The 12,584-nt window shown below is 36.3% G+C and overlaps 1 pseudogene; it reads right to left on the bottom strand.

Annotated features, from left to right (window-relative positions):
- Positions 1–704: 704 nt before the first annotated feature.
- LOC143690270 (TATA box-binding protein-associated factor RNA polymerase I subunit A pseudogene) lies at positions 705–2,388 on the bottom strand (annotated as a pseudogene).
- Positions 2,389–12,584: the final 10,196 nt, after the last annotated feature.

The following is a 12,584-nucleotide window of genomic DNA, read 5'->3' as shown; positions in this document are numbered from 1 at the left end:
AGAGAAAGACGAAGTTATTGATTGGGAACTCAGAAATTGCGTTACTGTTGATCTTAAATTCAAAAGGAAATCTATGTGTGAAATTACAACCTGGAGGAAGGAAAACGAAAAGTCTCTTTGAATGTTCAGCAGGATAGCAGCTATTACCAACACATATAATAAAGGTTTTCCATCTAAGAACCGGCCTCTGCCCTTGCCCAACTTTTTCTTTTATGCATTCTTACACTTTTGTTTATCTATGCTGCCTCTCTCCTTTCATGGATTCTTACTTCTGGTTTACTGCTTGGATATTTTTTGTTTTTTTGTTTTTTTTTTTTTCGCATGGGCAGGCTCCAGGAATTGAACCCAGGTCTCTGGCATGACAGGCAAGAATTCTGCCACTGAGCCACCATTGCACCGCCCCTTACTTCTTTTTTTTTTTTTTTATATATTCTCTGAAGAAACAAATATAATCCTTTATTGAAAGAACTATTCCTTAATGAAGGTGTTAGATTTAACAGAACAAAAATAGAAACATGCATGTTTACAAAAAACTTTCTCAAGCTGTAATTGAGAATAAAAGAAAATATTTTAAAATATAACCTTGTTGTAGCCATATAAACCACCTTTTTGAAACACCAAATAAATGACATATTAAATAACTATCTACTGAGCTATTATTACATTTAAGGCACTATAAACAAGAAATGACTAATAATTCAATATCAGAGTCCTGGATTTACAATACTGTATTTTTTCACAGATTTCTTCAACTGCTTAATTTTCTTCCTTAAGACTTGATGACCTTGTTTTGAAACATACCGAAAATATCTACAACCTTTTCCCAACAGTATTCCAGCTACCAAAGCTTTCTCACAAGCCAAAGCTTCATCCTCTTTACAATCACTTTTTGCCCAAAAAGAGCTGAAGTGAAAGCTTGGCCACCAGTTTTTCCTGCAGTTCCACTCATCTTGAACCCAGGAAATATGACTTCCCATTAAGGTCTGTCTTAGATACTTTGCCAAATATTTCCAAGCAGTTATATTCTTGTTGCATCCAGCAAAATCTAAGACTGCAAATAATACTTCCATCCCCAATTTATGGTGTTCTTCTTTTTCTGATTTTCTGAGTAATCTATGAAATTCCAACATCAGTTTATGAGATGGTACAATCTGATACAAACTCTTAAGCACACTTATCAGTTTCTCTTCTGGTGCCTTCTCTTTCTTTAGAAAGTTGTATAAGTAGACATGGGCATTCGGATTTGATGGAAACTTCTCATCATATGCATAACTGGTGAGTATCTCTCGGGCTCCATCATGATCCCCATAGAATTCCAGCATCTCTACATAACTCTTCACAAAGGGATCCCAAACCCCGGGAATTTGAATCAATGCACAAAGATTATTTATAGATGTTTTCCGACGGTGGTTGAGCATATTCTGGGTTGCAGCACTGTAAGCATAATCATCCTCATCAAGCTTAGACAATTCCACTTTCTTTTTAGACCATGTATAATACTGCAAAAGACCTTTATAGGCCTGAATAAGGTTGATTAATACTTCCTGGGAAGATGACTTTTCACCATATCTCCATGTCTCTGCCTGGCTTAGATTTCTCTTTGCATCCTCAAGCATTCCATGATGGAGAAGATATAATGCATGTTGTAAGGAGATCTTTAAATAATTCATGACACCAATATTTTTTCATCCGGTCAGCAAAGGTACTGAAAGTCTCAATGTTGCTTTTAGGATGATAATACAGAATTTCACTTCCTAGTTTCCAAATAATCATATGATCATTCCATTCTTACTGCAGTATCATCATACAGTTGCATGTTCATCATCATGATCATTTCTCAGGTGCTGCCTGCCTTTTGCTGGTGTCTGAATCTTCCAAGGTCTGCAGATAACTGTGCATGTATTCTGCAGCTTGTTCCCACTGGTGCTTCAGCAGAGCTTCTTGGATAAAACCTAAACAAGCATTTGTTGTCTGAGCAAAATCCTTCTCCTTTTTGCCTCCAGTCACCACAGTTTCTATTTGCTTTCGGAGCCAAGGGAAATAAATTCCTGTACCAGAGAGCACAGACATGTCCACCCCATCCTCCTCCGGCACGGGCCTTGCTGATTCCTCAATGAAATCACTCATACCTACTCCAAACTGAGAATATCAGTTACTTTCTGTACATCTTAATCCGTAGGCTTCTGAGTTACAGAGAAAAGTCATCTTCTGATCTACGAAATATTTGATCAGCAAAATTTTTCTGTACTTGGGAATTCTCACGGTCTCACGGCACCAGGAGAAAATACCGGGCCACACCTGCGTCCTCGCACAGCCATTCCCGCTTAACCGGGAAAGCAGGCGGTGCAGCAGACAACGTCCACGACACGTACTCGCCTGAAGCGTGAAGCCCCTGGGCCCCTTACTTCTTTTTATTTCAAAGGACCAAGTCTTCTTCAGCTTCCAAAAATGATCATTTTTCATCCATGAATGAAAAGAAAATACTAAGAATTTTGTCACTAAGATTATTTACTTCAAGACCTAGAAGAAAATAGTAAAAGAACCAAATGTCCTCTATTTAGAAAATATGCTTAATAATATTCTCCCAATACTAATATTACAATTAATCAGTATCAAAAAGTAGACTGCTGACAAGAAAAAAGTTGGAAAAGTGCTGAAATTGAGTTAAAAGTTTAGATATATTCAGATATGGCATGTGTTGGGGATTGAATCATTGTTGCCCACAAAAGGTACATTCAGGTCCCAATCCCTGGTCCTCTGGGTGTGAATCCATTTGTAAATAGGACCTTTAAAGGTGTTATCAGGTAAGGTGATCCCAAACAGGTGAGGGGACCTTTATCCACTATTGCTGAAGTCCTTATAAACGTAGGAAACTGAATACAGAAAACAGAAGCCAGGGAAGCAGCCAGAAGTTGGAAGTCAAGAGGAATCCAGAAAAGAAAGGAGAAAATGCCTTCCCTATGTGCACTGACATGTCACAGACAAGCCAAAGTCCAAAAACTGCCATACAGACAGAAGACAATGACCATGGAAGGAAGGAAGTCTTCTAGTCTCTAAAATCATGAACCAAGAAATTCCTGGTGTTAAGCCAACTCACTGCATGGCATTTGTTTTAGCAGCTAGGAAGCTATAATAGCATGCTAAGTAGGAAGCCATGGGAAACATTTGGTAAGCTTGCATTCATGGTAGCTTGTTTATTCTTTAGTGAATATTATAGTCTTTAATTACATTATGCATGCTGAAGTCTTATTAAAATGAAGGAAAAACACTTCCTAACATAATATGAAAACATAATCATAAATATGCAAGAAATACACAATAATAAAATTTAAATTTAAATTCTCCAAAGAAAGCAGAAATAAAAGTAACTTTAGCCAAAGTCAAAATTATGGGAGATATTATTGAAGTAAGGTCATTTTAGACTGATATCAACTGATTTTGACTGATCTAAACTGAAGGCACAACAGATCCACTCTTACAGATTGATTAATTCAGCATCAAAATATGTCAAGGAAAAAAAACTTGAAAATAAAAAAAGAAACAGATACAAAGACAATAGTGTATAGGATTTAACAATCTATTGTAAGTCCATAAATTTCAAATAAAAGGTATAAAACAAAGAGAATATTTATGCTTTATTTTTAATAAAATAGAACAGTTTCAAACATTACACTAAGTTTTGACAACAAATATGCATGCTTCTCAACAGTTAATGTAACAATTATAAACACTGATGAAATGTCTGGCAGTAAAAAGAAAGTTGTATATTCAACAAAATAGAGATTTACAAACTTAAAATAACTATTTTGTCAATAACAAACTACTTAGAAAATAATAAAAATGAAAACAATACAACCTAAAGAATGCACTGAACTGCGCTTATCGTTAAATTTATGGCTTTTACTTTAATTATTAATAAAGAAAACAAATAATAAAGAATATTCACAGTTAAATTCATATGCTTAAATACTTTTAATGTTAAAATGTAGAGAAAATGAGTGAACACAGCATTTAATTCAAGAAATTTTGAAAGAGAATAAAAAAGACCCAAGGAAAGCAAGCAGAAGGAAGTAATTGACACAAAAGTAAAAATAGAAAAAGAGAGGAATTAAAAAAAGAGCTGTTTTTTTTTAAAGAAAAACAATTGACCTACCTCTCAGAAATCTAATGAGGAAAAGCAATAAATTTCACAGTAATAAAGGAAATATGACAATAGCTGAAAGGAAGAATAAAAAGTTTAAATGATTATTATGTACATATGCTTACAAATACATTTAAAATCTCAGTAAATGGATGGTTTTCTGGAGAAATGTAAATTATCAAAATGGACTAATGAAGAAGTACAAAGCCCACATAAATCATTCAATCAGGAGAAAAAACCTAGAGATTAACCCACAAGAAAAACTTTAGAGCCAGTACTATTATTCATAAATTCTCTCATTCTTTAAAGAGATCATTTCTATCTTACCTAATCATTCCAGAACATTAGTAGGTGGAGACGAGGTTACCTGCTGAATATGTGGCAGAGCTCTGACACCAAGCTATGACACAGGCTAAGGATCTCCTACTCCAAAAGTTCTGGGATTTTCCACAGTCTAGCAACAGTGACTCCAGTGTGAGAATGTATGTATTTGTACAAAAACACATTTCTTTTTATTCTTTAAATCCATTGTATGGGTAGGAATTCTAAAGCTCAATGAAAAAAAATTGCACAAGGTCACCAAGTGGAGGAATCACATCTGCCTGTTTTCCATAACTTACTCTTTCCACTACTCATTCACATTTGCCTTACTCTTTCCACTACTTTGCATAGTCCTCTGACCCCTGAATGCTGGAGCTCCAGGGAGCAGTCTATGCCCTGACAGTAATTCTGCAGTTACATGCACAACATTCTACCCTCATTGGTTTTCTCTAACTATATTTATATTTGATAGTACAAACCTGAATTCCTTTAAGTCAAGACAATAAAAGTCAAGTCCAGTTACTTATGGTTTAAAAGTGGATTTCTTTTGAGAAACTACTGGATTGCTACATGGTTCTTCTCAAGACTTTTCTACCTTCCTTTATTCTTTCTCATCTCTTTAGGGTGAGCTAAGTTCTTGGAGCTTTGGGGTGAGGGAGAGAAGCTTAGGCAGCCTCCAGGAATAGTTGAGTGACATCTGGTCTCTGACTGCTTCTCTGTGGGTGTACATGGCTTGTGTTACTCAACTCTTCCCTCAGCTCAGGCAAGACATGGGTTTTGGTCTTCACTGTACAGCTTGGGCCACTTTTGACTCATCCCTTGCTACAGAATTGTCTCACCCCACATCTCCAGGACCTTCAGCAGGCATACCAGCTCTCATCTTGAAGCTCCTTTCTTGCACCAGTGATTGGATTTCTTCCTTACACTGTAGAAGAGGAGACTTGAGGGTCAATCTTTGGCCCTCTTTCTTCTTTGGCCTACCCTGCCACATGTTCAACTCAACTGCTGCTGTTCCACATTGAGATTGGGACCTAAAGTGTCCTGCCACAATTCTACATAAGAAGTAGGTCACCCATCTCCTGTAGTTTTATACGATTTTGACTCTGAGAAGGGGCTGATCAATGAGTGATTCTCAGAAACTTATTGTATTGAACATTAATATTTGCATGTTGAAATCTCTGTTCTCTCTAACCCTCTGGGCATGTCCTAGCTTCTACAATAGTCCAGAACACATCAGGTTAACTGAGATAGAGTTAAGACCAATCTCAAAATCCCTTAAGAATTCTCAGATCTGGGATGAGGTCCCTTCAACAGTCTCTTAGAATTTAGAGTAGAAAAGAGGACTCCCATGGGTTTATGAATCTCCAACCTTCATCCTCCACACAAAACCACAATTTAGAAAGGTGGATTCATTTTTTTAAAACAATTCCTTAATTATGTAATAATCTCTTCAGAACCTTTATGCAAACAATTGAGTAAAGAAAAAAAAATTATTGAATTGGCAGTTTTCAAATGCTTATGTTGATTAACTTTAAAAAATAATCCCTACCTCTGTACTACATACTTATGATGCTGGAACACAGAAGTAGGGAGAGGCTTTGGCTGCCAAGGAAGTACAAAAGATATATGCCCAGAAACTTTGCAATTTATGAAACAAATAAACAAAAAAAGTGAAAACTTTAGTGGCAAGAATGAAGGAATCATCCCTTTGCTAATTCATTTACTCCAGGCATTGAAACAGTTTATTTGGCATCTGAACTACTCTGCCCCCACAAGTCAATATAATTCAGACAAGCAAGCCTGCCCCATTGATCTATTCACTTCAACTTTTAATGAGAAAATGGGCTAGTCCAGCAGAGTGTATGTTGCTGATTTGGACTTGTTCTTCAAACAAAAACTAGGAATATGAAAAACTCCCAGGAACTTGGAAGGTGTGCTAAAATCTTCAATGTCTCTCAGCCATTTCAATCTGTTATTTATCAAATAGTGCCAGCTCTACCATTGTAATATCTTTGGATCTGCTCTCACGTCTCTATTCCAGCAGTTACCGATTTAGTTTAAACGTATTCATTTTGTGACTTTTATCACATGGCTTCCTAATTTCTCTCTCAGCCTTTCTCCCTTGATTTCAAGCTCCATACCTGCCAGATCTTTCTGATCTGTTAAATATATTTTTATAGCTCTCTAGTCCCTGCAGAATAAAAAGTCCAAACAGCTTAGGATGGCATCCCAGGTGTTCCAAGGCCTTATCCCTATTTGCTTTTCCTTCCTTGCCCCTCCCTTTTTTTTTTTTTTTTTTTTGGCTGGTAACATCTGTGACTCCTAGAAAGTGTCAAGCCACTTTTCATCTTCAGACTTTGAGCATGCTTGTTACCCTTCTTTCAAAAACATCCTCTCTTCCTACCCATTACTAGCTTAATTCTTACTCATTCTTCAAATAGTATTGCTTCTCAGAAACCATTCAAAACTATCTCTTCCCACCCCTATCCCCTGCCCTTGTCTGAGTTAGGGTACTGCTCTCCTGTGGGCTCCCACAGACCCCTCTAGATTTCTCCCTTTTAAGAATCATACTAAAATGTCTTATTTTTATTTTGTTAGATAATAAATCCCCATAGGACAATGAGAGTCTTTGTCATCTTCATAAAATCAGGGTCTAGCACAATTCTAGGCACAGTAGCCATTCAAAAACATTTTTGTCAACTGAGTCATTCAATAAATACAGAGTTAGTTATTCGGTGGTTGTGTAATCTTGGGCAAGCTACATGCGTGTCAGTTTCTTTATCTATAAGATTGGTATAACATTTGCCTTTCTCCTAGGAGTTGCAAAAAGGTTAAATAGCATAATTTGTCACAGTTCTTTATCCAACAAATATTGCCTGAGAGATTTATATGAAATCTCTACTCTCCCACTTTTATTGTTAGTATGACCGTGAGCAAGTTTAATAATCTCCCCATGATTTCAGATTTCTTATCTATTAAGAATTTAATATTAGCCTTCTTAATGATTAAATGAGATAGATAACACATGTAAGGGACACAGCAGAGATTAAAGCATACAAATTCTTAACAAAAGTTTGCTGTGATTTTTATAAACATTATTATTAATCTGGGGTGGTAATAATACTTATATTATTAATGACTCAGTTAGGTTAAATACACAAAGTTGTGATTTTGACTCCAGGAATCATTATTCCAAAGAACATCTCAGGTCTTCATTAGATCTATAAAGGAGTAAATTTCCTAAAGAAAAATTCAACACTATTGAGGAAGCAACATAAATAGCACAAAAACTAACTATTATTAACATGTGAAATTTATTTGAAGTTAAAATCAATTACTCTAGAGATTTATATCCATTTCTTCCTAGAATTGAAAGGACTTTGATGACAAGGCATAAAAATAGTTAGCAATATACATATCTAGGACAATATATTTTGACATTCTTTAACTACTTTGGAATATTAAGCATCAAGGGAAGCAGAAATAGCACAGAAAAAAAGAAAAAGAAAAGAAATTAAGAATGACATTAGAGAAAGTATAGGAAACATGATTTTCATTTGACCTACATTTAAAATGGAAGTATTGTAACATAGAAATAATGAGGAAATGTTGAGTTACATGGAATATCCGATTCTAGTATCCAATTTTTACTATAGTTTGGAAAGATTATTAGATATTTGCAAATCCTTAATTTGTTGACTTTATTTTAAATTCAAGGGTGTTATTTGCAAAAGCAAATATTAAAGATTTACTTCAAAGAGGATATGTGCCTTAAATTTCTTTTCCGTTTTGACAAAGAGAACATGTCTTTTAACTGCCACAGCCAGTCTGAGGATTCATTATTTTCATTTATTTAACCTTTCTGATAAAGTTAGTATCAGTAACACACAACCTTAACAAGTACATTATATTTATCTTTTGACTTTGGTTGTATTTGACAGCTTCTCAGTACAAATGGCATTTTCTCTGTAATATGAACTAAAATACTGTAGAAAGGTTAGCAATGCAACTTACGAAAGGAATTAAACAATCTGGGCTGATAAAGCTTCTTTCTTTGTTCTCCATTTACCTAGGAAGCTTAAAACCTTTTTTGGAAGAAGCCAGGGAAAGAAGTATAAACATTTTCCTGAAGCAAAGCACATTCTTTTCAAGGCCAGCACAAGTTACACTGGGATATACAACTTATCCACATACAATTTTGAGGTGCTGAGATCATGGTGGGAGGGGCAGTGCAGATACATTTTAAATATTTCTTTTTTGCTACATGATTGGGGAACCAAAAATGGTAAACCATTGGCAGAAGCCAGGGTTTGAAACCAAAGCACACCTATCTCAGTGAATGAGCCCTGGGTCCTTGAACAGAGCTGCAGAAGTACGATTCACTCTGACACACATAATAAGGAGGTACATGTGTGTGTGAGTCTGTATGTGAAAGGATGGGAAGGCATGAAAAGAAAAGGACCTCAAAAATTAGTAGTATGTGGAATTCACTTACCACAAAAGCCTGCAAAGGAGAAAGGTAAGAGCACTGAAAAAAATATCATCAATAAAATAACCAATAGATAGATCTTCTTAATTATATCCAACAATTGCTCAAAAGCTAGGAATACATTATTTGTTTCTTTATATTTGTGTAGTACAGTGAGATTGAGTTGCCCCCCACACCCAAAATAAAGTCCTTTAGCAACCTCTTTTAAGTTTCTTAAATATTTTATGTATTAAGATACATTCGCTTGATTTACTTAGAAAAATATGTTACTGCCAACCAACTTTTTATTTTACAACATCCAAGTATGAGCCACAGAAAGCAAATTTCATTGTTATTAAATATTTCAGCCTCCTGCATTGAATCTATTTTGATCTTGAATGATAGTTACATCTTTTCTCAGCATTTTACTTGTAATCTGTTAGTCTTTATACCTAGCTAGATTGCAAAGCCTGTGTATCTTATTTTCCTGTATCCTTCATAGAGCCAATCCAGTGCTTTGCATGTAGCCAATAACTGTTCCAATTTGAACTGATTAGAACTAGGATTAGCATAGATGTCAGAAATAAATAATAATTTCATTTTAAATTTAGCATGAGCCATCTAGGAAGAAAATAAGAAATGATACTAGGAATAGATGGAAAATTAATACTCCATCCACTCATTTATTCATTCAGCAAATGTGAAAATGATTTCCATGTGCCAGATATCATTTTAGGCTTTGGAGGACACATGGGCTAACAAAACAGACCAAAATGCTTGCCATTGATAAATAATAGACACAGTATATCAGAGGATAATAAGAAGAAAAGAATAGAAAGGGTAAAAGAAATGCCAAAGGCAGAAATGTTGGAGGCATAGGTTGAATTTTAGTTGAGTGATCAGGGAAGGTCTCTCTGAGAAGATGATTGTATTAATTTGCTAAAGCTGCTGAAATGCAATATACCAGAAATGGAACAGCTGGTATAAAGGGAATTTATTACAAGTTTCTACAATTCTAAGGTGAAGAAAAGGTCCAAATTAAGGCACCAACAAGAGGTTACCCTCACCCAAGAATACCTCTGTCAGCTGGGAAAGCACATGGCTGGCATCTGCTGGCCCATTGCTCCTGAGCTCCATTACTTTCAGCCTCTGTTTCCTATGGGGGTTCCTTACTTGGTATCTGTGGGCCTACACTTACCTCCTCTGGGACACAACTTAGGGTTCTGGCTTGCTAAGCATCTCATGGAAAGGTACGTGGTGACATCTGCTGGGCCCTGCATCTCCAAATGTCTGGGTCTCTGTTGGCTCTTTCAGCTCTGAAGTAACTATTCTCCAAGCATCCTCATCTGCTCTGAGGTTTCTTCAAAATATTTCCCCTTTTAAAGGACTCCAGTAAATAATCAAGACCCACCTTGAATGGGCTGTGTTATATCTCCATCTAATCAAAAGGTCATACCTACTATTGAGCATGTCACATTTCCATGGAGAAAGACTGATCAAAAGTTTCTGCCCTACAGTATTGAATCAGGATTAGAAGAAACAGCTGCTCCCACAAGATTGGATAAGGATTAAAACATAGCTTTTCTGGGGTACATAATAGATTCAAACCAGCGCAGTGATAAGGGAGAAAAGACCTGCAGGATGTGGGTGATGAGCAAGGAAAGTATGTGGAAGAGCATTCCAGACAGGGGAAGAATAAATACAAGGAAGGGCCTTGAGGGGGAAAGATTTGTCAGGTGAGTAAAAACAACTGCAAGGAGTGGGCCACGGTGGCTCAGCAGGCAGAGTTCTTGCTGTCCATGCCAGAGACACAGGTTCGATTCCTGGTTCCAGGTTAAAAAAAAAAAAAACACAAAACCTGCAAGATAATCTATGTGAACTGAGCATTATGAGATAGAGTATTGCAGGAGATATTTTAGTGAAGCAATAATTTTGGGGGAAGCTGCAAATCATATAGAGCTTTACAGGCCATGATAAGAACTTTTTTATTGAGAAGCAGGAAGCTTGAGATGCAACTTATTAAAAGATGTTAACAAAAGAAGTGCAATGATTTGACTAATGTTTAAACAGGATCGCTCTGGTTGCCATATTGAAAGCAGACCATAAAAATGGAAAAGGGCAGGCCACGGTGGCTCAGCAGGCAGAATTCTCACCTGTTATGCAGGAGACCTGGGTTCCATTCCCGGTGCCTATCCATGCAAAAAAAAAAAAAAAAAAAAAAAGGAAGAGACACCAGTGAGGAGGTAATGTTAACAATCTAGGCAAGAAATGAAGGTGGTGTGAACCAGGTGTGTTGGTTCGAAGCTAGCTATTATGTACCCCAGAAAAGCCATGGTACATCCTGATACAATCTTTTTGGAAAGATGTTTCTTTTAATCCTGATTTGATACTGTAGGGCAGAAACTTTTGATTAGATTATCTCCATGGAGATGTAATGTGCCCAATTGTGGGTGTGACCTTTTGATCAGAGGGAGATGTAACTCTGCCTATTCAAGATGGTCTTGATTAGTTTACTGGAGTCCCTTAAAAAGGGGAGAGATTTTGAAGAAACCTCAGAGCAGATGCACACACTTAGAAAAGAGTTATTTCAGAGCCACAGATGTTTGGAGATGCTTGGAGTGCCCACAGAGAGAGAAGATGCCTACAAACAGGCAGAGCCCACACAGTCAGAAACCTGTGGCGATGCAGGAAGAAAATGCCTCTAGGGAAGCCTTATGAAATGAGAAGCCAGGAGAGAAAGCTGGCAGATGTCAGCCACATGCCTTCCCACCTGACAGAGGTGTTCCAGATGGCATCAGCCTTTCTTGAGTGAAGATAACCTCTTGTTGGTGCCCTAATTTGGACATTTTCATGTCCTTAGAACTGTAAACTTGCAACTTACTAAGTTCCTTTTTAAAAGCCATTCCATTTCTGGTATATTGTTTTCTGCAGTGAAACAAGCTAATATGCAGGGTAGTAGCAGTAAAGGTAGTGAAAAGAGACCAGGTTCTGATTATACATTGAAGTCAAAGTTTGATAATGTAAAGTGTGAAAATAAGACAGAAATCATGGGTGACTAAAGATATTAAACAATATTATACTAAACTTGGAAATAAGGCAGAGGTGACTATGTGTCCTTTCATATTAGACTATTGCCTCATTGGCCCTGACAAGGATTATTTAAAACACTAGGGAATGCATCTATGTTAACTTACTGTTTACCACTGTCAAATAACTTCACTACTATGAAGTTATATGTTCACTTGTTAAGTGTCCAGTGTAGATGTTACTGATGTCCATTCAGAACAGAAGATAATCTCAACAACTTTATTGTCCTGAAGGTCATAAACCACTTTTGTATGTAATTGAACAAATTTATTTTGTCTTATTTTCCTGGTTGATTATACATACATCACCTTCTCCTACCTCTTTTGAGTCCTTTTATTTTCTTTGAATCAGCTTTACAGTCCTATAGTCCACTCCAAGCAAGATAAATAAATTTTTGACCTGTCATATTTTTGACACATTAAATGCATTTCGATGTGTAATTTTTAAAAAGTATTTCCTTTTATTGTTAACAAACCATGTAATCATCCAAAGCGTACAATCATTAGCTCACAATATCATCATATGGCTGTGCATTTATGATGTGTAATTTTATTTGTATGGAAGTCA

Source organism: Tamandua tetradactyla, chromosome 7 (assembly GCF_023851605.1).
Source record: "Tamandua tetradactyla isolate mTamTet1 chromosome 7, mTamTet1.pri, whole genome shotgun sequence".
NCBI classification, from domain to species: domain Eukaryota; kingdom Metazoa; phylum Chordata; class Mammalia; order Pilosa; family Myrmecophagidae; genus Tamandua; species Tamandua tetradactyla.
Note: the sequence above shows the minus strand (reverse complement) of the source record. Positions and strands in the feature narration are given on the sequence as shown.